At 43.2% G+C, this 23486-nt stretch overlaps 1 protein-coding gene across 6 annotated transcripts in view; it reads right to left on the bottom strand.

The window, feature by feature from the left end:
- GPRIN2 (G protein regulated inducer of neurite outgrowth 2) overlaps positions 1-23486 on the bottom strand; it is a 156313-nt gene that overhangs the window by 25426 nt on the left and 107401 nt on the right. Inside the window, exon 1 of one of the 6 annotated variants that reach the window (XM_056530906.1) lies at positions 2877-2923. The exons of 3 other annotated variants lie outside the window; for them this stretch is intronic. The gene's annotated coding sequence lies outside the window, so the exon portion shown is untranslated. Of the gene's footprint in view, positions 1-2100; positions 2255-2838; positions 2924-23486 lie in introns of those variants that run through there. 2 more of the 6 variants (XM_056530904.1, XM_056530905.1) reach the window with 2 other exon arrangements.

Genomic DNA, 23486 nt, shown 5'->3' with positions numbered 1-23486 from the left:
AAGGATGTCCTAGTTCCCTAGAGACACTATCGCCATGAGTTAGGCTGGGTCCACACTACGTTTTGTCCCATACGGGAGCGCATACGGCAGGAGGGAGCTAAAACCTCGCGCTCCCGTATGTAACCGTATGCGCTCCCGTATGCCATTCACTTCAATGAGCCGACCGGAGTGAAACGTTCGGTCCGGTCGGCTCATTTTTGCGCCGTATGCGCTTTTACAACCGGACCTAAAACCGTGGTTGACCACAGTTTTAGGTCCGGTTGTAAAAGCGCATACGGCGCAAAAATGAGCCGACCGGACCGAACGTTTCACTCCGGCCGGCTCATTGAAATGAATGACATACGGGAGCGCATACGAAGGCATACGGGAGCGCAAGATTTTAGCTCCCCCCTGCCGTATGCGCTCCCGTATGGGAGAAAACATAGTGTGAACCCAGCCTTACCCTGCTCCAGCCTGAAGTTCGCCTGGCTGCCTGCTTTTTTGTTCATGAACTGTGCCTTCTTTGTTGATGAGCTTGCTAACTTTCTATGAAAGAAATATCACCTGCCAGTACTTTCACACAGGGTGCATTAGGGAATAATTAACCCATAAGTGACACACAACATACATGTACATCACTGTGCCCTGGTACTTAGTGGACAGTGACGTACATGTACGCCAGGGGTTTCCATGTTTGCAGCATCTCCTAACTCGGTGATCGAAACAAGATGCCTGCTGTTGTCAGCAGCTAGGACTTCATAGATAATGGTGGACATGAGCAATCACACAGATGTACTCCATTAACCCTTCAGATACCATGATCAATACTAATCACGGTGCTGTTTCTGCAGGGATTAACCCCTTAAGGACCGGGGGGGTTTCCGTTTTTGCACTTTCATTTTTTGCTCCTTGCCTTTAAAAAATCATAACTCTTTCAATCTTTCACCTAAAAATCCATATTATGGCTTATTTTTTGCGCCACCAATTCTACTTTGTAATGATGTCAGTCATTTTGCCCAAAAATCTATGGTGAAACGGGAAAAAAAATCATTGTGAGACAAAATTGAAAAAAAAAATGCCCTTTTCGTAGTACATTTTTCGGTAAAAATGACACCTTATCTTTATTCTGTACGTTTATACGATTAAAATGATACCCTACTTATATAGGTTTGATTTTGTCATACTTCTGGAAAAAATCATAACTTCGTGCAGGAAAATTATGAGGGCTCATTTTTTGAGCCGTGATCTGAAGTTTTCAATGGTACAATTTTTGCATTGATAGGACTTATTGATCGCTTTTTATTTATTTTTTCATGATATAAAAAGTGACCAAAAATGCACTATACGCCATTGACCGTGCGGTTTAATTAACAATATATTTTTATAATTCGGACATTTCCGCATGAGGCGATACCATATATGTTTATTTTTATTTACACTGTGTTTTTTTTTTTTATGGGAAAAGGGGGGTGATTCTAACTTTTAAAAGCTCCCATAGGGAACTATAACACTGCACACACTGATCTTTCACATTGATCACTGGTTTCTCATAAGAAACCTGTGATCGATGATTCTGCCGCTTGACTGCTCATGCCTGGATCTCAGGCACTGAGCAGTCATTCGGCGATCGGACAGCGAGGAGGCAGGTAGGGACCCTCTGGCTGTCATGTTAGCTGTTCGGGATGCCGCGATTTCGCCGCGGCTATCCCGAACAGCCCACTGAGCTAACCGGCACTTTTTACTTTCACTTTTAGCCGCATGGCTCAGCTTTGAGCGTGCGGCTAAAGGGTTAATAGCGCACGGCACAGCGATCAGTGCCGCGCGCTATTAGCGGCAGGTCCCGGCTTCACTATGATGCTAGGCCCGCCGTGATATGATGCGGGGTCACCGTGGGACCCCGCGTTATATCACGGGAGCGGGACCAAGGACGTACTCATACGTCCTTGGTCCTTAAGAGGTTAAGGGACTCAGAAGAAAGAATTAAGAATGCAAACAACCCATAAATGCCACATCAAATAAAATAGGTTCACTGCACTCTTTTGTCTCCTTCTCCAAACCAGGGCCTGTGGCTGTAATAGCTCTAAGTGGTAATACCAGAAAACAAAGAGTATCCGCACTCACCGCATAAACTGCGACTCGATGCCTCTAGTTAGAGATGCCAAAGGACTCGGGTGTCAGACCATGCATAGTGCTCGAAGCTCTGCTTACCCTTCGTACAGCCGCTATACTGTTTTGTATGTAAGCCTACCACTACAGAGCTTTTGCTGTCTGTGGATCCCGCTACAGTGGCCACACGGCCTGTATCCTCAGACAAGAGGGCTGCTAACATAACAGTTGGGATAGCTGCACAGTAAGTTTACTCAAACACAGTCCTCAAGTACTGTCAAGGTATCCTTAATGGGGTACTCCCCCCCTAGACATCTTATCCCCTATCCAAAGGATAGTTTGTTTAGAGCATCGAGTGCCCCACTTGTGATGGCATGGCCACGCCTCCTCTATGCAAATCTATGGGAGGGGGCATGATGCCCATCATGCCCCTCCCATAGACTTGCATTGAGGGGGCATGGCCATGATGTCATGAGCGGCGGGTGACCATGGCGTCACAAGCCTCCACCCCGCATCGCCAGTCATCGGGCATGAAGCAAAGTTCGCTGTATGCACCAGATGTCTGGGGTGATGCAGCCGAGTTTGGGGGGGGAGGGGGGTCCCGGTCCCCAGCAATCAGACATCTTATCCCCTATGCTTTGGATAGGGGATAAGATGTCTAGGGGTGGAATACCCCTTTAATACTTGGCTGAGTTATTTTATAAGTTTGGCAACCACCACAGGCACTGGGAAAGGTACAGTTTGCTTTTATACCTTAACAGTTATCCAACAGTGGGGGAGATTTATCAAACCTGTGTAAAGGAAAAGGTGCCCAGTTGCCCATAGCAACCAATCAGAACGCTTCTTTCATTTTGCAGTGGCCTTGTTAAAAATGAAAGAAGTGATCTGATTGGTTGCTATGGGCAACTGGGCAACTTTTCCTTTGCATAGGTTTTGATAAATCTCCCCCAGTGTCTACAGCTCTAACCAGTAAATACAGCTGCCAGATTCAATTTAAAGGGGTACTCAGGTGGAAATTTTATTTTCTTTTTTTTTTATAAACTGGTGCCAGAAAGTTAAACAGATTTGTAAATTACAACTTCTCCAGAGAACAAAGAAACGGAGCACTCACCTCCAATATGAAGACACAGATGCAACTTTTATTGAAACTCACAGATTACAGGACACATCATTTGTAAATGACTTCTATTTAAAAATGTTAATCCTTCCAGTACAGTAGCAGGAGCAAATCCCCATAGCAAACCTATTCTGCTCAGGTCAGTTCCTGACACGGACAGAGGTGTCCGCAGAGAGACAGACAGAAAATAAATTAAAAAATAATTCCTCTGGAGCATACCAGTTGATAAAAAAAAAAAAAAGTTGTTTTACACCAGAGTACCCCTTTAAGCCTCCCCAGACTGGCTGTAAAAGTTTACACCCTGTGGGAAAGATTTCAGATGGCTTCTTTTAAATTTTCAGAGGCCTTTTTTTTTTAAATGAGAGAAAGGATCTAATCGGCACTATGGACAACTGAACCACTCTTTCTCTACACAGGTTTTGAAAAATCTCCCCTTATCTGGCAGCCTTCTAATCACATGTAACACCATCACATGTACAAACAGCATTAAAGGGGTTATTTGGGGCAAAAACATCCCATCCCCTATCCAAAGGATAGAGGATAAGATGTCTGATCGCGGGGGCCCCACTGTTGGGACCCCCCACAATCTCCCTGCGAGTTTCCGGGACTGGAGACGTCACGTAACACCACGCCCCCTCCCATAGACATGAATGGAGGGGGCGTTGCATTACAGGTGCTGCAGGGAGTCACGGTTCACGGGTGCTGCAGGAAGATCGTGGGGGGGTCCCAGCAGCGGGCCCCTGCGATCAGACATCTTATCCCCTATTCTTTGGATAGGGGATAAGATGTATTTGCCCGGAATACCCCTTTAAGTATCTTACAGCAATAAAGCAAATGGCACATGGTTCAAACAGTCCACTACAACTTGTCACTCATCACACTTTCCCACTATACCCATAAGGCATTTATAGGGTACATAGTTTTGCAAAGTGTCAAAGACACTTTAGAAGCACTTTAGAAGCTAAATGATCGTTGGGGTTTGGTGGCTAAGGTCTGGTACTCCATTTGCTCTTTGGCTCATTATTTTCTATCATTACATTATTTCTGTAGCGGTGTGCGGTTTAACTGTTCGTCCATGGCTCAGGCATTTGCTTGACCCTTTAGAGTTAGACTTTCCAGCCCACACTGCCATTAGCATTCTGTGCATGAATCTCTCTCTCTGTGTTTTTAGTTTCCCTTGCACAGTTACTTACCTTGTTGTAAGGTATTTTTCTTTCGGTGTTTATTGTCTCATGAATGACAGTAGCAACTAGAAATCTAAACAAAAGAAAAATGGGAGGAACTCCCCACACGATCCTGAAGAAGTTACTCTTTATTTTTGGTACATATTCCTTACATTCTATGGGGTACACCACAGAACACCATGAGGTGAGTTAACAATTGTTTCACACCAGGAAAGATTAAAGGGGTTTCTCAGGACTTTTTGATAGCTTATTTACAGGATAGTCCATCAGTCACTGACCAGTGGGGTGGAGACACTTGGCTCCCTGACATCAGCAGTTTGGTACCCTTCACTATCCAGGCATACAAACGAGGCCAGAAGCCTTACTCCATTCATTGTATAGCCCATGAACTGTTGCAGTTTTTGTATCCTACATATTCTGTAGAACACAGTAGCGGTACTGTTAGATACATCTGATATTAACTGGACGGACATATCACTTATCAATGGATACCTATAAAATTTCAAACCTTTTGACAAGTCACAGTAACAGTCATTGTCATCATTTCTGATTAGAAGGGATCCTGGTTCCAGTAACCCCCATGGATTGTTAAAAGAAAGTTACAAGGGAGTACTGTGTCCCTTTGTTTCTGGTCAGTTTTCCTCAATGAGGATTTATAGAGAGTCTCATGGATTTTCTTGGAATCCACATACGACATGGTCGAAGCCAAGAAACATAGGGGTGCAGTGCTCAGCTGAGCATTTTTTTATCCTTTTCTTTTCTACGATGGGGAAGTTAAGCATCCTACTCATAACTCACTATGATGACATTTCAGAACTGATAGGTATCCTTTGAACATTGTTCCCTGTTCCCTCTGAATAGAGTAACAATGTAATAGTGTAAACAGTCAGACTTGGTGGGTTTACACATCTAGTTAACGTGCTAAACTGTTAACTGCATTTGTATGTACGTAGGAATTTGTTACTTCTGGGCCCTGATGCAAAATCGCAATATCCGCAACAGGGCCTCATGTGGCAATTTTAATACTGGTCTCTCTTAAGGGGCAGATGTGCTTTTGCGCCGCCTTAGCCATGAAGGCCCAAGTATGACTTTGTATATTGTTATTGCTGGCCTTGACATATTGCAATGGAAAATAAATTCTGATCACAAATCACTTCTTTATGCACATATATGACAACTAAAACTAATCCTGAATCCAATATTTAATAATTCTTTTTAATCTTCAATCTACTTATACTGTACAAGTTAAAATTACAGAACAAAAAGCTTACAATGAACACTGGATTAGAATGATTTTCTGTATTATATTAAAATAACACTACATTTTATCAACATGTAACTAGCAAATGTTCTAGATGATAAAAATAAAGAAAAGACAATAGATTCCAATTAAAGGATCTGTTACAATTTAGTTTTAGATTATATTTGGCTACAGACTCATATTGGCCCGAAGGGGATCAAGACAATCCTTCTAGTAGGCCCCTGAACTAGAGCTGTCCCCCTCTTGTGTCTAGTTTTTTTTTTTTTTTTTTTTTTATAATTACAAATTTAGGAAATTTGTTTTCAATTTCTATCAATCCATCTCCTCCATTTCAACCAGCGCAGCGCTGGGCTATCAACTTTCGCGCATTATATAATAGTCTTCCCACCGCTAACTTACTATTATCTTCTATCGGCAATTCCTCCACATAACCCAGTATACATATTTTGACCTCCCTGTCAATAACAACCTCATATATTACTCCAATATATTCTATAATTACTTCCCAATATATTTTAATAACCGGGCATTCCCACAACATATGAAGCAAGTCAGCACTGGAGCATATACACCGAGGGCATTTTGCCATTTCTGCATACCCTATTTTAGCTAACAATGCCGGAGGCTGGTACACCCGAAACAGTATATACATCTGGGAAAGTCTCGCACCCTCTCCCAGTGCCTGGTTAGGTACACTACTCAGAATATTATTTCATTGGTCCAATGTCACCCGTTGCTCTTCTCTCCATTTATAAAAGGTTGGTATTTTTTGCTTTTCCCATCCCTTCATAGCTATCAATTGGTACAATTTTGAAATAAATCCTATCTTCCTTTCGTCCTTTATTATAAAATCCAATGCCAGGTCCTTGCTTAATTTAATATTTTATATATATTTTTGTTGGGCTGCCATCGCATGCCTCAACTGTAAGTATTACTCTTGTGTCTAGTTTTAACAAGGACACAGTCACTTATAGTATCTTTGTGACTTGTCACCTGTGTCCTGTGTCGGCGTAGCAGCAGGCCCACTTTCTTTCTCCCTGGGACCTCTTCCTGAACTCACATACATTCTCCTGCTTGCTGCATATATCTTATTTACCTAATTGTACTACAATACATTGATTCCACAATACATCATATGTTAAATTAAAAAACTGTCATTCAAAAGTACAACTGATCCCACAAAAACAAGTCCCCATATAGTTCTGTTGTGAAAAAAAAATAAAATAAAGAGGCTGCAACATTATAGGGTTTAGCCCATACCATACCTTAACATAACAGTACCACAAGGGCCTTAGATGGTAATCCTTTCATGAATTACTATTATGCCATGTTGCTCATATGGACATTGTCACTGAGCCCATTAAGAGCGTGCATATATGTGCAATAAACCAATGCGTGATCAGGTAATATTTTTATGTTCAGTAACTGTGGGGTGGGCCACAAGAATTTATTCCACTGGTGGGCCTTTGCCACCCGAGCCCAATACCAAAAAATAAACCTCTCATATGCAACTGTAGGCTATTTACATATAAAAGAAATATGTACTAATTAATAAATAATTTTTTCGTGGAATGTTTTTGCATTGAAAAGCATAGTCAACTATGGTTTTTGGTAAAGCTAAGAATAAGTTACGTTTATACCGTAAAAGTAAAACAAAAACATTGTCTAAACATAATCTATCAAAACTTTTTCAGACAGGTATAATAATAGCAGTAAAGGTAAATTCATCTTAAAAATGATGTATATCTCAGACTGAGTAGCGGATTCACAGTGGATTTTACCCCATATGCATTGCAAAACCTGTAGCTTTTCTGTCCAATAATGAGTTTCCTGCAGACAGAAAATCACAGATTTCTATGTGGATTTTTTCAGCTACACGTTGATAAGGTTTTAGTAAACTCCTTTCACTTGTACAAATAACTGCTGCACACATGCAGTGCGGAATCCATACTGCGACTAGTGATGAGCGGCATTCCCCATATTCGAATTCGCAATATTTTGCGAATATATAGATGAATATTTGTCCTATATTCGTGAATTTCGCATATTTGTTGTATTCGCATATTCGTATATGCGAATATTTGCATATGTGAATATTCGCATATTAGCGTATTCGAGGAAGAAAACAGTGAGGGGGTGGGCAACTTTACTATTGGTTGCTAGGGATGTTATGGATAACCTCTGACAAGTGTATTTGCATCATTTCAATTGGCCCACAAGTGAAAAGAAGGAATATGCGAATATGAGCACATGCGTATATTCACATATGTGAATATGCGAAAAAAATGCGAATATTCGCAATTTCAAATATATAGCGAATATATTCGCAATATTTGCGAATTTGCAATATTTGCAATAAAAATTTGAAATGTCAATATTCGCGCCCAACACTAACACATCTTTTTATGGCCCAAGTGTTAATGCCCAATGTATATGCTATGCCATAGAGCAGTAGTCTCCAACTTGCGGTCTGCAGGTTAAAGACCACTGCCATAGAGGTTCCATTTAAAGGAACATGCCACAGCATATGACAAAAAAAAAAAACACATTCAACATTGGTTACCTTGTGAAAGAAGACAAGTGCAGACCACTATTATTTAATTCAACAAGAAAGTTTACCAAACTTTTTAGTGTAAAAAAAAGTTAATGTTGTACAACAAAAGAGCAGTTGCAGTTCCTAATAGAGGCACATGCATTTAATAGTTTTTTTTCCACACAAGTGGTGTAATCAGCTACTCCCCTCTTAGTCAGACCACATATAATGACCATACTGTTACTAAATTAAAAAAAAATGGGATTACAGTGCAGCTACATTTAGTGACTCACATTTGAGGTTTTCTCTGATTACAGTTGGCCACTTTTCCTTTTGTGTATCCATCTTGCCCTGACTGCCAGGGAAATTTCTTCCAGCCACAATTACTTAGTGGTGAGCACTAGGGGTGACGATGAGGGTTTTGCTGGGTGAAGAAGTCCCTGATGAATATGTAACATGGCAGAGTCTAACTAAGCCAATGTTCCTCTACAATCTTTTGCCAGTAAAGCTGTTTCCGCATACAAAGCACTTCTGATGCTAGGATTCCATGGAACAACTTGTAAACTTTACTGAACTCCTTTTTCAAATCCAATGAAATACAGTTACTTAAATACAGCTTAAAATAATAATAATAATTACTGCTTCTTTAGCATATACACTAAATGGCTCAATCTTTAGGCTTTTCGTATATTAGGATTAATGGCTCTCCAGATCCAAGTCCAAATTACTGAAACTACTGAAAGAGGGTCTTCATAATTTGGTTTACCGTGGTATAAGGTGCAAAAAAGAAACAGCCCTTATTTGTCCTAGGGCTACAAACACCGCTACTAATGTAACCACCCCCCTCCCATAAAACATAACTTTAATAAAAACTGGTAAAATACCAGTATATTGATAGTGTGAAAACTGAGAGGGGCATTTACTAAGGGGTTTAGTCATTTTTTTCTGACTATTGGCGTTAATTGTCGCAATTGTGCCTACCCTATTTTTCGTGCGACTTTCCCTAGCAAGAGCTAGAAAGTCAAATTTTTTACGCTAGTTTTCATTTTTGACTTGCAGTGGTCAGGTATTTATTAACTGCGACAGTCGCAGCTGCACAATAAACTCGCAACGGTCGCAACGGCCGTAAAAATTTACTAAATTTACTCCAGGTCCAACATGGAGCAGGAAAAGCTACTGCCGCCCGGGCTCCGACATACTTCTCCCCGCTACCCTCACTTCGCTACAGGGCACTGCAGTGATTTACATCCCCCCCCCCCCCCTCTCACCTGCCAGCGCCACACAACTCCCATCTGCCTGCTAACTGTTGCAAGACTACAAGTCCCAGCATGCCCTTATAGTGAGGACACGCTGGGAGTTGTAGTCTTGTAGCAGCGCGAGCTGAGCGGCACGGGCGGGAGACAAGGGGGGATGTATATCGGTGTCCCCATAAGTGAGTGTAGCGGGGAGGCCGTATGAGGAGCCCGGGCGGCTGCACTGTAATGTCAGCCCAGGCTCCTGCCCTGACAGCCAAAGGCTTTGGCTGTCAGGGCATGCTGGGTGTTGTAGTTTTGCAACAGCTGGAGGGCCACAGTTTGCAGACCACTGGTTTGTGGTCTGTAAACTGTAGTCCTCCAGCTGTTGCAAAACTAAACAGCTGAAGGGGACCGGCGAAGACATTCACTTACCCTTCCGAGGCTCCAGCGACGATCGGTGACGGAGATTGTCATGCGGCAATGTCGTGCGGCGCTGGATCCTACGGAAGCCGGTAAGTTGCCCAAGCCCTAAAACAGTGTTTCCCAACCAGGGTGCCTCCAGATATTGCAAGACTACAACTCCAAGCATGCCTGGACAGCCTTTGGCTGTCCAGGCATGCTGGGAGTTGTAGTTTTGCAACATCTGGAGGCACCCTGATTGGGAAACACTGGCCTAAAAGAGTGTTTTCCAACCAGGGTGCCTCCAGATGTTGCAAGACTACAACTCCCAGCATGCCTGGACAGCCTTTGGCTGTCCAGGCATGCTGGGAGTTGTAGTTTTATAGCCAAAAACAAAGAGACCCACAATACTAATATTATTTCGAAAGGTATAACAATCTTTATTAGACAATAAAAAACAAACAATTTAAAAATAGTAAAAGGCAGAGGATGACCTTACGCAGGAGACAACAGGTGCCAGTGGACCTGGTTTGGGCGATGTAGGTATTCAGTCAAAAACATACATAATGTGAGACTGGCACGGCTGCACACTTATAATATCGTAACAATAGATATAATATCTAACATACATTGATGTAACATAGGGAGCAGCAATGCAATATATATATATATATATATATAAACATAAATAGGGACCCGAGATGGGTGATACCTAAAGAGACTACCTGTCATATACCCAAAGGCCAGGAACACCAAGCACCAACACCCCAACGCACGTTTCGCGTATGGGCTTCGTCAGGGGGCGTGTCCTGATCCCCAAAAGAGGCAACCGTGCCAGTCTCACATTATGTATGTTTTTGACTGAATACCTACATCGCCCAAACCAGGTCCACTGGCACCTGTTGTCTCCTGCGTAAGGTCATCCTCTGCCTTTTACTATTTTTAAATTGTTTGATTTTTATTGTCTAATAAAGATTGTTATACCTTTCGAAATAATATTAGTATTGTGGGTCTCTTTGTTTTTGGCTATATATCGGTACCCCCGGGACCTGCATACGGCGCGTATTGTTTTGCCGTTTTGTTGTTTGGCTAAATTGAGTTGTAGTTTTGCAACATCTGGAGGCACCCTGGTTGGGAAACACTGGCCTAAAACAGTGTTTCCCAACCAGGGTGCCTCCAGATGTTGCAAAACTACAACTCCCAGGTTGGGAAACACTGTGCCCGGCCTCTGCCCCACCTTACTGTAAGGGCATGCTGGGAGTTGTAGTCCTGCAGCTGGGGGCAGGGGACAAGCTTGTAACTTGCCCACACATCTCCTGCACCACACAACTATAACTCCCAGCATGTCCTTACTGTAAGGGCATGCTGGCAGTTTTAGTCGTGCGGGGCGGGAGATGTGTGAGCAGGTGATAATAAATGTACTAACCCATTTTTTTTCTCTCATTTCAGATCCGTGTACCCTGTGGACTCCTTCGGATTCGGTGGACTACTTCGATGACCAGTGTTTTTCTTTGTTTGATTTTAATAAAATGGTTAACGAGGGCTTGTGGGGGAGTGTTTTTTGTAATAAAATTTTTTTAAAACATGTTTTTTTTCCCTTACTTTACTTGACAGGTTTAGTAGTGGAAGCTGTCTTATAGGCGGAGTCCATTACTAAGCTGGGCTTAGCGTTAGCCACAAAAACAGCTAGCGCTAACCCCCAATTATTACCCTGGTACCCAACGTCACAGGGGTGCCGGGAAGAGCCGGTACCAACAGGCCCGGAGCATCAAAAATGGCGCTCCTGGGCCTAGGTGGTAACAGGCTGGCGTTATTTAGGCTGGGGAGGGACAGTAACAATGGTCCTCGCCCACCCTGGTAACGTCAGGCTGTTACTGTTTGGTTGGTATTTGGCTGAGAATAAAAATAGGGGGGACCCTATGCGTTTTTTTAAAATAAATAATTAAATATAAATAAAAAACACATAGGGTCCCCCCTATTTTTATTCTCAGCCAAATACCAACCAAACAGTAACAGCCTGTCGTTACCAGGGTGGGCGAGGACCATTGTTACTGGCCCTCCCCAGCCTAAATAATGCCAGCCTGTTACCGCCTAGGCCCAGGAGTGCCATTTTTTGATGCTCCGGGCCTGTTGGTACCGGCTCTTCCCGGCACCCCTGTGGCGTTGGGTACGGGAGTAATAATTGGGGGTTAGCGCTAGCTGCTTTTGTGGCTAGTGCTTAGCCCGGCTTAGTAATGGACTCCATCTGTAAGACAGCTTCCACTACTAAGCCTGTCCAGTAAAGTAAAAAAAAAAAAACAGGTTTAAAAAAAAATTTATTACAAAAAAAACACTCCCCACAAGCCCTCGTTAACCATTTTATTAACATCAAGAAAAGAAAAACGCTGGTCGTCGAAATAGTCCACTGAATCCGCAGGAGTCCACAGGATATACGGATCTGTAGAAGAAGTAACAAAAAAAAAAAGTGTAAGCACATTTAGGGAGAAAAAACAGTGTTAAAAAGTGTAATAAACACACACACACACACACACACACACACACACACTAAACGCAGTTTACCACTATTCTGAGCCATGACTACAATTTAGTTATAGAATTATTTAGATGTGGTGAAAAAGCTAAAAAAATACTCAAAAACAAAAGATCCAGAAGGAAACCTAGCAGCCAAACCTATTCAGACAGCAGGAAAAAGGAACAGACTATTTTTTCTACTACATGAAGTACCACTTTTGCCTATGTGTGCCAAATTTATTAACGCCGTGCAGCAATTTAGTAAATTTGTCGCACATAGTCAAAAATGAAGTAGAAAAAAACAGGGTAAAAACCAGACTACATAGTAAAAGATTAGTAAATGCCCCTCTGAATGTGCATTAAAAAGGACCAAATGTGCAAAACCAATTTAGGATAAACCAGCACTAGAAAGTTATTGCCATCAGTAGTATTCAGGCTCTTAAGTACCAATTTAAATGTGTGTACTTATAGGCAGCTGCAGACTACCTATATTTGCTGGACGATGTATAAGAGCAATATTAGGAACTTTTAAAGTGCCCGTCTACATGTTCAGAAGCTTTATCAGGGGTTAGGAGTAGAGATGAGCGAATTTACAGTAAATTCGATTCGTCACAAACTTCTCGGAGACTCTTTCCTAGGACTGTATCCACCTTTTCCAGCCCACCGGAGCACCTGAAAGCTGAACTAATTTATGCAGGATGAGTCATCAACTGCCGAGCCGAGAAGTTTGTGACAAATCAAATTTACTGTAAATTCGCTCATCTCTAGTTAGGAGCAAATGACAAGACAAAATGGCATTTTAAGGTTTACATAGCGTATGGTGTTTTTTATTTTTATTTTTTTTAGATATCAACTGGCTCCAGAAAGTTGAACAGATTTGTTAATTACTTCTATTAAAAATATGAATCCTTCCAGTAGTTATCAGCTGCTGAAGTTGAGTTGTTCTTTCTTTCTGACAACAGTGCTCTCTGCTGACACCTCTGCTTGTCTCAGGAACTGTCCGAAGCATTAGAGGTTTGCTATGGGGATTTGCTCCTATTTTGGACAGTTCCTAAGACAAGCAGAGGTGTCAGCAGAGAGCACTGTTGTCAAACGAAAAAGAACAACTCAACTTCAGCAGCTGATAACTACTGGAAGGATTAAGATTTTTAAGTTGATATATATTTAAAAAAAAAGTTTTTTCCTGGAATACCCCTTTAACAAATCATCTATGTCTGACCTTATCACTAAGGGACATACAGTGTCCAATGGTTCTTCAGAATCTCATAGTGGCCTCATTCCTTGCCACTATGCAGCCAACAATCCTGACATAAAATCATAAGATTAAATCATATAACTAGAGATGAGCAAATCGAAACTGACGAACCAGAATTTGTTACTAATTTCAGGAAATATTCGATTTGCAACAAATGCGAATATCACCGCGATTCTATTGCGCGAATCCCTTCATTACATAGTTACATAGTTAGTACGGTTGAAAAAAGACATACGTCCATCAAGTTCAACCAGGGAATTTAAGGGTAGGGGTGTGGCGCGATATTGGGGAAGGGATGAGATTTTATATTTCTTCATAAGCATTAATGTTATTTTGTTCCAGGAATGTATCTAACCCTGTTTTAAAGCTGTTAAATTTTCCTGCTGTGACCAGTTCATGAGGTAGACTGTTCCATAAGTTCACAGTTCTTATGGTAAAGAAGGTGCGTCACCCCTTGAGACTAAACCTTTTCTCCATATTTTTTGTATGGGCCATTTATATACTTATATACATTTATCATATCCCCACTTAAACGTCTCTTATCAAGACTAAACAATTGTAACTCCTTAAATCGCTCCTCATAGCTAAGATGTTCCATGCCCCATATTAGTTTAGTCGCGCGTCTCTGCACCCTTTCCAGCTCCACAGTGTCCCTTTTATGGACTGGTGCCCAAAACTGAACAGCATATTCCAGGTGAGGCCGTACCAATGCTTTATAAAGGGGGAGTATTATGTCTCTGTCCCTCGAGTCCATGCCTCTTTTTATACATGACTATATCCTGCCGGCTTTGGAAGCAGCAGCCTGACATTGCATGCTATTCTGTAGTCTGTGATCTACAAGTACACCCAGATCCTTCTCTACCAGTGACTCTGCCAGTTTAATCCCCCCTAAGACATACGATGCATGCAGGTTATTAGTACCCAGATGCATAACTTTACATTTATCCACATTGAACCTCATTTGCCAAGTGGATGCCCAGACAGTCTATCCAAGTCATCTTGTAACCTATACACATCCTCTATAGACTGTACCGTGCTACAAAGTTTGGTGTCATCTGCAAAGATAGAAACAGAGCTGTTAATACCATCCTCTATATCATTAATAAATAAATTAAACAACAGCGGGCCCAGTACTGAACCTTGGGGTACACCACTAATAACCGGGGACCAATCAGAGTATGAATCATTGACCACCACTCTCTGGGTACGATCCATGAGCCAGTGTTCAATCCAGTTACAAACTAAAGTTTCCAAACCCAAAGACCTTAACCCCTTAAGGACACAGGGTTTTTCATTTTTTGCACTTCCGTTTTTTCCTCCTTACCTTTTAAAAATCATAACCCTTTCCATTTTCCACTTAAAAATCCATATTATGGCTTATTTTTTGCGTCACCAATTCTACTTTGCAGTGACATTCGTCATTTTACCCAAAAATTCACAGCGAAACGGAAAAAAAAATCATTGTGTGACAAAATCGAAGAAAAAACGCCATTTTGTAACTTTTGGGGGCTTCTGTTTCTATGCAGTGCATATTTTGGTAAAAATGACACCTTACCATTATTCTGTCGGTCCATACAGTTAAAATGATACCCTACTTATATAGGTTTGATTTTGTCGTACTTCTGGAAAAAATCATAAATACATGCAGGAAAATTTATACGTTTAAAAATGTCATATTTTGACCCCTATAACTTTTTTATTTTTTCACGTACAGGGCGGTATGAGGGCTCATTTTTTGCGCCATGATCTGAAGTTTTTATCGGTATGATTTTTGCTTTTATCACTTTTTATTAATTTTTTTATGGTATAAAAAGTTACCAAAAATACGCTTTTTTGGAATTTTGAATTTTTTTGCTCATACGCCATTGACCGTGCGGTTTAATTAATGATATATTTTTATAGTTCAGACATTTACGCATGCGGCGATACCACATATGTGTATTTATTTATTTTTTTACACTGTTTTATTTTTTTTATGGGAAAAGGGGGGTGATTCAAACTTTTATTAGGCAAGGGGTTAAGTGACCTTTATTAACCCTTTTTTTTTGCAGTGTTATAGGTCCCATAGGGACCTATAACACTGCACACACTGATCTCTCATGCTGATCACTGGCGTGTATTACCACGCCTGTGATCAGTGTTATCGGTGCTTGACTGCTCCTGTCTGGATCTCAGGCACGGAGCAGTCATTCGCCGATCGGACACCGAGGAGGCAGGTAAGGGCCCTCCCGGTGTCCTGTAAGCTGTTCGGGACTGAGCAGGCGGGATACTTTCACTTTCACTTCAGACGCGGCGGTCAGCTTTGATCGCCGCGTCTGATGGGTTAATGCAGGGCATCACCGCGATCGGTGATGTCCTGTATTAGCCGCGGGTCCCGGCCGTTGATAGCCACCGGGACCGACCCGATATGATGCGGGGACACCGCATGACCCCGCGGCATATCGCGGGAGCTGGCGGAGGACGTAAATATACGCCCTGCGTCATTAAGGAGTTAACTTACCTGTCAGACGGCTATGAGGGATAGTATCAAACGCTTTAGCAAAATCCTGAAACATTATATCCACAGCCATTCCTCTGTCAATGCTTCTACTCACTTCTTCATAAAAGCAAATTAGATTGGTTTGACAACTTCTATCCTTAGTAAACCCATGCTGGTTATCACTTATAATACTATTATCCCCTATGTATTCCTGTATGTAATCCCTTATAAGTCCTTCAAACAATTTACCCACAATGCACGTTAGACTTACCGGTCTATAGTTTCCTGGGGAAGACCTAGAGCCCTTTTTGAAGATTGGCACCACATTCGCCTTGCGCCAGTCCCTTGGCACAATACCAGACACCAGTGAATCTCTAAATATCATGAACAGGGGTACAGATATTACTGAACTTAGTTCTCTAAGAACTCTTGGTTGCAATCCATCTGGCCCTTGAGATTTGCTTACATTTATATTACTTAACTTACCTTACCTTAACGTACCATTTCTACATGAAGCCAGTTCAGTACATTACATCAGTGTTTTTCAACCACTGTGCCGTGGCACACTAGTGTGCCGTGACATAGTGTAAGGTGTACCGTGGGAAAAACACCCGCTGGGTGTTTTTGCCGTGGGACATCTCTGTGTTACACAGGGATTCCTCTAAGTCCCTGCGGCCTCGCGTTTACTTTAAAAACGCGGGGACCGCCGGGAGATAGCCGCACGTGCGCCCATAGCAACAATCGCGGAGGACCGGAGCAGCGAGGAGGACGCGTGCTGTCAACTTGGTAAGTGTTACCAGCCGCGCGTCTCCTTTGGTGTTCCGAGCACCGCTCCTCCAGTCCCAGGACCTACTGCTATAGCCGGACTGGAGGAGCGGTGCTCGGAACACCGAAGTGGGGCAGTACACAGGCATACAGCCTTCAGTAATACACTGTATGGCTGAAGGCTGTATGTCTGTGGGGGGACTATACTGGACCTAATGTGGGGGAACTATACTGCACCTAATGTGGGGGGACTATACTGGACTTAATGTGGGGGGACTATACTGGGCCTAATGTGGGGGAACTATACTAGACCTAATGTGGGGGACTATACTGGACCTAATGTGGGGGGACTAAACTGGACCTAATGTGGGGGGACTATACTGGGCCTAATGTGGGGGAACTATACTGCACCTAATGTGGGGGAACTATACTGGACCTAATGTGGGGGAACTATACTGGACCTAATGTGAGGGAACTATACTGGACCTAATGTGGGGGGACTATACTGGACATAATGTGGGGGGAACTATACTGCACCTAATGTGGGGGAACTATACTGCACCTAATGTGGGGGAACTATACTGGACCTAATGTGGGGGAACTGTACTGCACCTAATGTGGGGGAACTGTACTGCACCTAATGTGGGGAACTATACTGGGCCTAATGTGGGGAACTATACTGGACCTAATGTGGGGAACTATACTGCACCTAATGTGGGGGGACTATACTGGGCCTAATGTGGGGGAACTATACTGCCAACCTAATGTGGGGACATCTCTGTGTTACACAGGGATTCCTCTAAGTCCCTGCGGCCCCGCGTTTACTTTAAAAACGCGGGGACCGCCGGGAGATAGCCGCACGTGCGCCCATAGCAACAATCGCGGAGGACCGGAGCAGCGAGGAGGACGCGTGCTGTCAACTTGGTAAGTGTTACCAGCCGCGCGTCTCCTTTGGTGTTCCGAGCACCGCTCCTCCAGTCCCAGGACCTACTGCTATAGCCGGACTGGAGGAGCGGTGCTCGGAACACCGAAGTGGGGCAGTACACAGGCATACAGCCTTCAGTAATACACTGTATGGCTGAAGGCTGTATGTCTGTGGGGGGACTATACTGGACCTAATGTGGGGGAACTATACTGCACCTAATGTGGGGGGACTATACTGGACTTAATGTGGGGGGACTATACTGGGCCTAATGTGGGGGAACTATACTAGACCTAATGTGGGGGACTATACTGGACCTAATGTGGGGGGACTATACTGGACCTAATGTGGGGGGACTATACTGGACATAATGTGGGGGGAACTATACTGCACCTAATGTGGGGGAACTATACCGCACCTAATGTGGGGGAACTATACTGGACCTAATGTGGGGGAACTGTACTGCACCTAATGTGGGGAACTATACTGGGCCTAATGTGGGGGAACTATACTGGACCTAATGTGGGGAACTATACTGCACCTAATGTGGGGGGACTATACTGCACCTAATGTGGGTGAACTATACTGGGCCTAATGTGGGGGAACTATACTGCCAACCTAATGTGGGGAGCTATACTGGGCCTAATGTGGGGGAACTATACTGGACCTAATGTGGGGGACTATACTGGACCTAATGTGGGGGAACTACAACCTAATGTGGGGGTAACTATATTGCCCACCTAATGTGGGGGAAAATAAGATATATGCCAGATAAGACCTATGCAGCGTACATAGGAATTTGTTCATAGTTTTTTTTTTTTTAACTATAATCCGGCCCTCCAAGGAGACAAGTGCAGTAAGTACTGAGTGACAGTGAGGCAGATAAATAGATGTAGTGCAGTGCGTTTTTTCCCTTTTTTTTTTTTTGCTTGTCGACCTCGGTAGCGGTGCCCCGCGGAAATTTTTTTTCCCGAGGTGTGCCCCGACCCGAAAAAGGTTGGGAAACACTGCATTACATGATGTGTTGCCAGCACTGACCTCTCCAATGTCAGCTCCTTCTTCCTTAGTATATACAGAACTAAAGAACCCATTCAGTAGCTCTGCTTTATCTTTATCGCCTGTGACAACCTCCCCATTATCATTGTTAAGGGGTCCTACATGCTCTGTCCTTGTTTTTTTTGCATTTATATATCTAAAAAAATATTTAGGATTAGTTTTGCTTTCTTTGGCCACCTGTCACTCATTTTGAATTTTTGCAGTTTTTATTACATTTTTACAGATTTTATTAAGCTCTTTGTACTGTTTAAATGTTATAGCTGACCCATCAGATTTGTATTTTTTAAAGGCTATTTTTTTGTTGTTTATTGCTCTTTTAACATCATTTGTCAGCCATGTAGGATTTAGTTAAATTAGTTAATTTAGTTAATTAAACTCCATTTACTGAGGTCCAGGCTCCAGGGCATCTAAAATTGCGGATCCACATGTTAGTACATGGGGCAAGGAACTCTGGGAAGGCGGGAAGGCAAGGCGGGAAGGGAAGTAGGCGGGATGACCCTGAATTACATGCAGGATACAGCCTATCAGCAGCCAGTCACCCCTGTGATGTCACAGCCCTATATATTTGGCAGCCATTTTGCGGCTCGTCATATAATTCATTACACTGCATACAGATAGGACGGACATCGCTTTGTGTGTGTTACACAGAAAAGCTCATTCCAGCAGCGTTTCACATCCTAGTCACATCAGTGTTCTCGTGGATGGAGAGAATAGTTTTTTTCACTGAAAAGGATTTTTACTGCAGCTGCAGCCAATAACCTCCCAGTCACTTTCTTTGGCATAGTATTCGACTAGGTTCACACAGCGGAGTGCGGCCAGCGCCAGCTGAATCAGTGGGCACTAGGACCGAGCGGACACTGCAGTCTCCAATAGACTGCAATGTGTTCCGCAAGTATTTCCGCCTGAAGAATGAGCAACACCATTCTTCAGGTGGAAATTCTCTAGCTGATTTTCCGTTCACACATTCCACAGTGTGAATATGTGAACGGAAACCCATTCACTACACTATACATTTTAGTAAGCGGAATTTCTGCCTGCAATTTCAAAGCGGAATTGCAGTCGGAAATTCCGTAGTGTGAACCTAGCCTTACAGAGAGGGGCAGATAGCTGTGTGTTGCCTCATACATTTCAACAAGATGCATCAACTTCATAAACCTTAGCAGAGGTGGCAGGGATAATTTTTCAGCGCAATTCAGTGTCTTTGTTCCACAAAAAATCATCTGCTGGTTATATTAGTCTGTAGATGGTATAATACACAGCAGTCCATTCCTAATAGCCTTTGACAGAGTACAATTTTGTGTTTAGTACACAACTTTTTTTGGGCTTCAGCACTGTTGTGTACTGCTAGTGTTTTACAAAAAAATTTTTTTAAGGCTACTGTAGCGCATTTTTTTGCTCTCATAAGTGCATACCGCATGTGTACATCTAAGTAGTGTACTAATTTGTGCCTGTTAATCTGTCAAGGGCCTACATACTGTGAAAGGACAGACAAAAGTAATCACCGGCTGGTGTTTTACAAAAAACAGAGATTGCTGTTAGGTGTACTGTAGCGCATTTTTCTGCCCTCATCAGTGCATACCGCATACGTACATCTAAGTAGTGTACTATTTTGTACCTGTTAATCTGTCAAGAGCCTAGATACTGTAAAAGGCCAGCCAAAAGTAATCACCTGCTGCTGTTCTAGAAATATACTGTTTTAAGCATAGTGAAGCGTATTGTACTCCCCTCATATACGCGCTAAGTATGTCAGGCAGAGAAGTGCCAGGACGTGCACAGAGGAGTGGCAGAGGCCTAAATCCTTCAGGCAGAGGTCGCAGCAGTCTAGGGCAAGTGACAGCAGTAGTTGCAGCGAGAGGCCTGAGCTGCCGTTCTCAGCTAGCTGTCGTGTCTCGACCAGCAACCCATCTGCTTTCGTCGATTGGTTAACACAGTCATCCACTTCATCACAAGTGACATCTGACACCCTTAGTCAACAGTTGGTGGGTTCCTCAGACACAACCCTCAGTTGGCATGGCCCGGGAGCAGTCCCTGTCCTCCCATTGCCTCTGTCCTATGCTGTTCCCTCCCCTACATGTAGTTACAAATACCAGGTAAATATATTGAAACAAAGGAAATGCACAATCAGTATAAAGGTCCCCAAATGCCAGGCACATTGGGACCCTCCTACATATGATCTGATATTTATCTACCATTTTAAATAAAGTGAATACACTGTTCTCAATGAATTTGATATAAATAACTCTGATATGCCAAATAAACTTTAATTACTAGCCACATTCATGTCTGATGATATATATATATATATATATATATATATATATATATATATATAATATAATAAATATATATATATATATTTAATAAAAATAAGCAATTGTAGTTATGAGTTGTTTACATCAGAAGGTCAAAAATACACTGCTCAAAAAGATTAAGGGAACACTAAGATAACACATCCTAGATCTGAATGAATGAACTAATCGTATGAAATACTTTCGTCTTTACATAGCTGAATGTGCTGACAACAAAATCACACAAAAAGTATCAATGGAAATCAAATTTATCAACCTATGGAGTCACACTGAAAATCAGAGTGGAAAACCACACTACAGGCTGATCCAACTTTGATGTAATGTCCTTAAACTAGTCAAAATGAGGCTCAGTAATGTGTGTGGCCTCTACGTTCCCTTATGAGCTCACTACAACTCCTGGGCATGCTAATGATGAGGTGGTGGATGGTCTCCTGGAGGGATGTCCTCCCAGACCTGGACTAAAGCATCCGTTAACTCCTGGACAGTCGGTGGTGCAACATGGTGTTGGTGGATGGAGCGAGACATGATGTCCCAGATGTGCTCAATCGGATTCAGGTCTGGGCAATGGGTTGGCCAGTCCATAACATCAATGCCATCCTCTTGCAGGAACTGCTGACACACTCCAGCCACATGAGGTCTAGCATTGTCTTGCATTAGGAGGAACCCAGGGTCAACCGCACCAGCATATGGTCTCACAAGGGTTCTGAGGATCTCATCTTGTCAGGCAGTCAGGCTACCTCTGGCAAGCACATGGAGGACTGTGCGGCCCCCCAAAGAAATGCCACCCCACACCATTACTGACCCACTGCCAAACCGGTCATGCTGGAGGATGTTGCAGGCAGCAGAACTGTGGTATCCCGGTACAGGACCTTGTCCTGTCCCCTCCTTAAGTCCCCTCAGGAAGAGTCCCTTGAGTCCATAGGGCTCTCCTGCAGGGCTCCCCCTTGTTGGCTCATATAATTGTAATGTATTTGCATTGTGTACATATTGTCTGTATGTATAAAGTTGCATATTTTGTATACCATGTATAGGACCTTCCTTGGTCATGTGACCTACTGTCATGTGATATACCCAGAGTTCCATGGGCACAGGAACCCCAGGCATTAGCAACCAATGGGTTTTAGTCCAGCCCCCTAGTATATAAGGGGCTGTAGTCTCTCAGTTAGCTCTCTTGGCTATTGTTCCTGCACTCTCTTAGTTCCTGCTTCTCATCCTGTCCTCTAAAGCAGCATCAATTCCTGCACAATTGCATCTAGGCCAAAGCCTAAGGAACAGCAGCTACTTCTAAAAGGTGAGTTACAAATTCTCTCTACAAATCCAGTGACTACTACTCAGCTAAGGAATATATTAGTAGCACAGTGGCCTGCCTAAATATCTCAATAACTACGGGTCCAAGCAAGCCTGTCAGGTATCCTTTGTCCCAGTTGCCTCTGAAGGAACTAATTGTAAAGACTGTTCCCTAAGCATTTCAAGTAAAAGTTTCAGTTTATTCAGAATCCTTGCTGTGGACATTCCTTTATTACAAAACCGTTTTTGGGTTGGTTGACGGCAGTTACCATACCGGAATAACTACATCCTGGCGTCACGAACACTAAGGGGTTAACAACATTTTGCCCCCCAGGGTTAATACCACCAAACCCTGCTACAAACTGCAACACCACAGACACCACATAACGTTCTCCATGGCTTCTCCAGACTCTCACGTCTGTCACATGTTCTCAGTGTGAACCTGCTTTCATCTGTGAAGTGCTCTGGCAAATGCCAAACGTCCTGCAGGGTTTTGGGCTGTAAGCACAACCCCCACCTGTGGACATTGGGCCCTCATATCACCCTCAGGGAGTCTGTTTCTGACTGTTTGAGTGGACACATGCACATTTGTGGCCTCCTGGAGGTCATTTTGCAGGGCTCTGGCAGTGCTCCTCCTGCTCCTCCTTGTACAAAGGCAGAGGTAGCTGTCTTGCTGCTGGGTTGTTGCCCTCCTACAGCCTCCTCCATGTCTCCTGATGTACTGGCCTGTCTCCAGGTAGTGTGTCCATGCTCTGGACACTACACTGACAGACACAGCAAAACGTCTTGCCACAGCTCGCATTGATGTGCCATCCTGGATGAGCTGCACTACCTGAGCCACTTGTGTGGGTTGTAGACTCCGTCTCATGCTACCACTAGAGTGAAAGCACCGCCAGCATTCAAAAGTCACCGAAACATCAGCCAGGAAGCACGAGAACTGGGAAGTGGTCTGTAGTCACCACCTGCATAACAACTCCTTTATTGGGGGTGTCTTGCTAATTGCCTATAATTTCCACCTGTTGTCTGTTCCATTTGCACAACAGCACGTGAAATTCATTGTCAATAAGTGTTGCCTCCTGAGTGGACAG

This window comes from Hyla sarda, chromosome 7, assembly GCF_029499605.1.
Source record: "Hyla sarda isolate aHylSar1 chromosome 7, aHylSar1.hap1, whole genome shotgun sequence".
Classification (NCBI taxonomy): domain Eukaryota; kingdom Metazoa; phylum Chordata; class Amphibia; order Anura; family Hylidae; genus Hyla; species Hyla sarda.
Note: the sequence above shows the minus strand (reverse complement) of the source record. Positions and strands in the feature narration are given on the sequence as shown.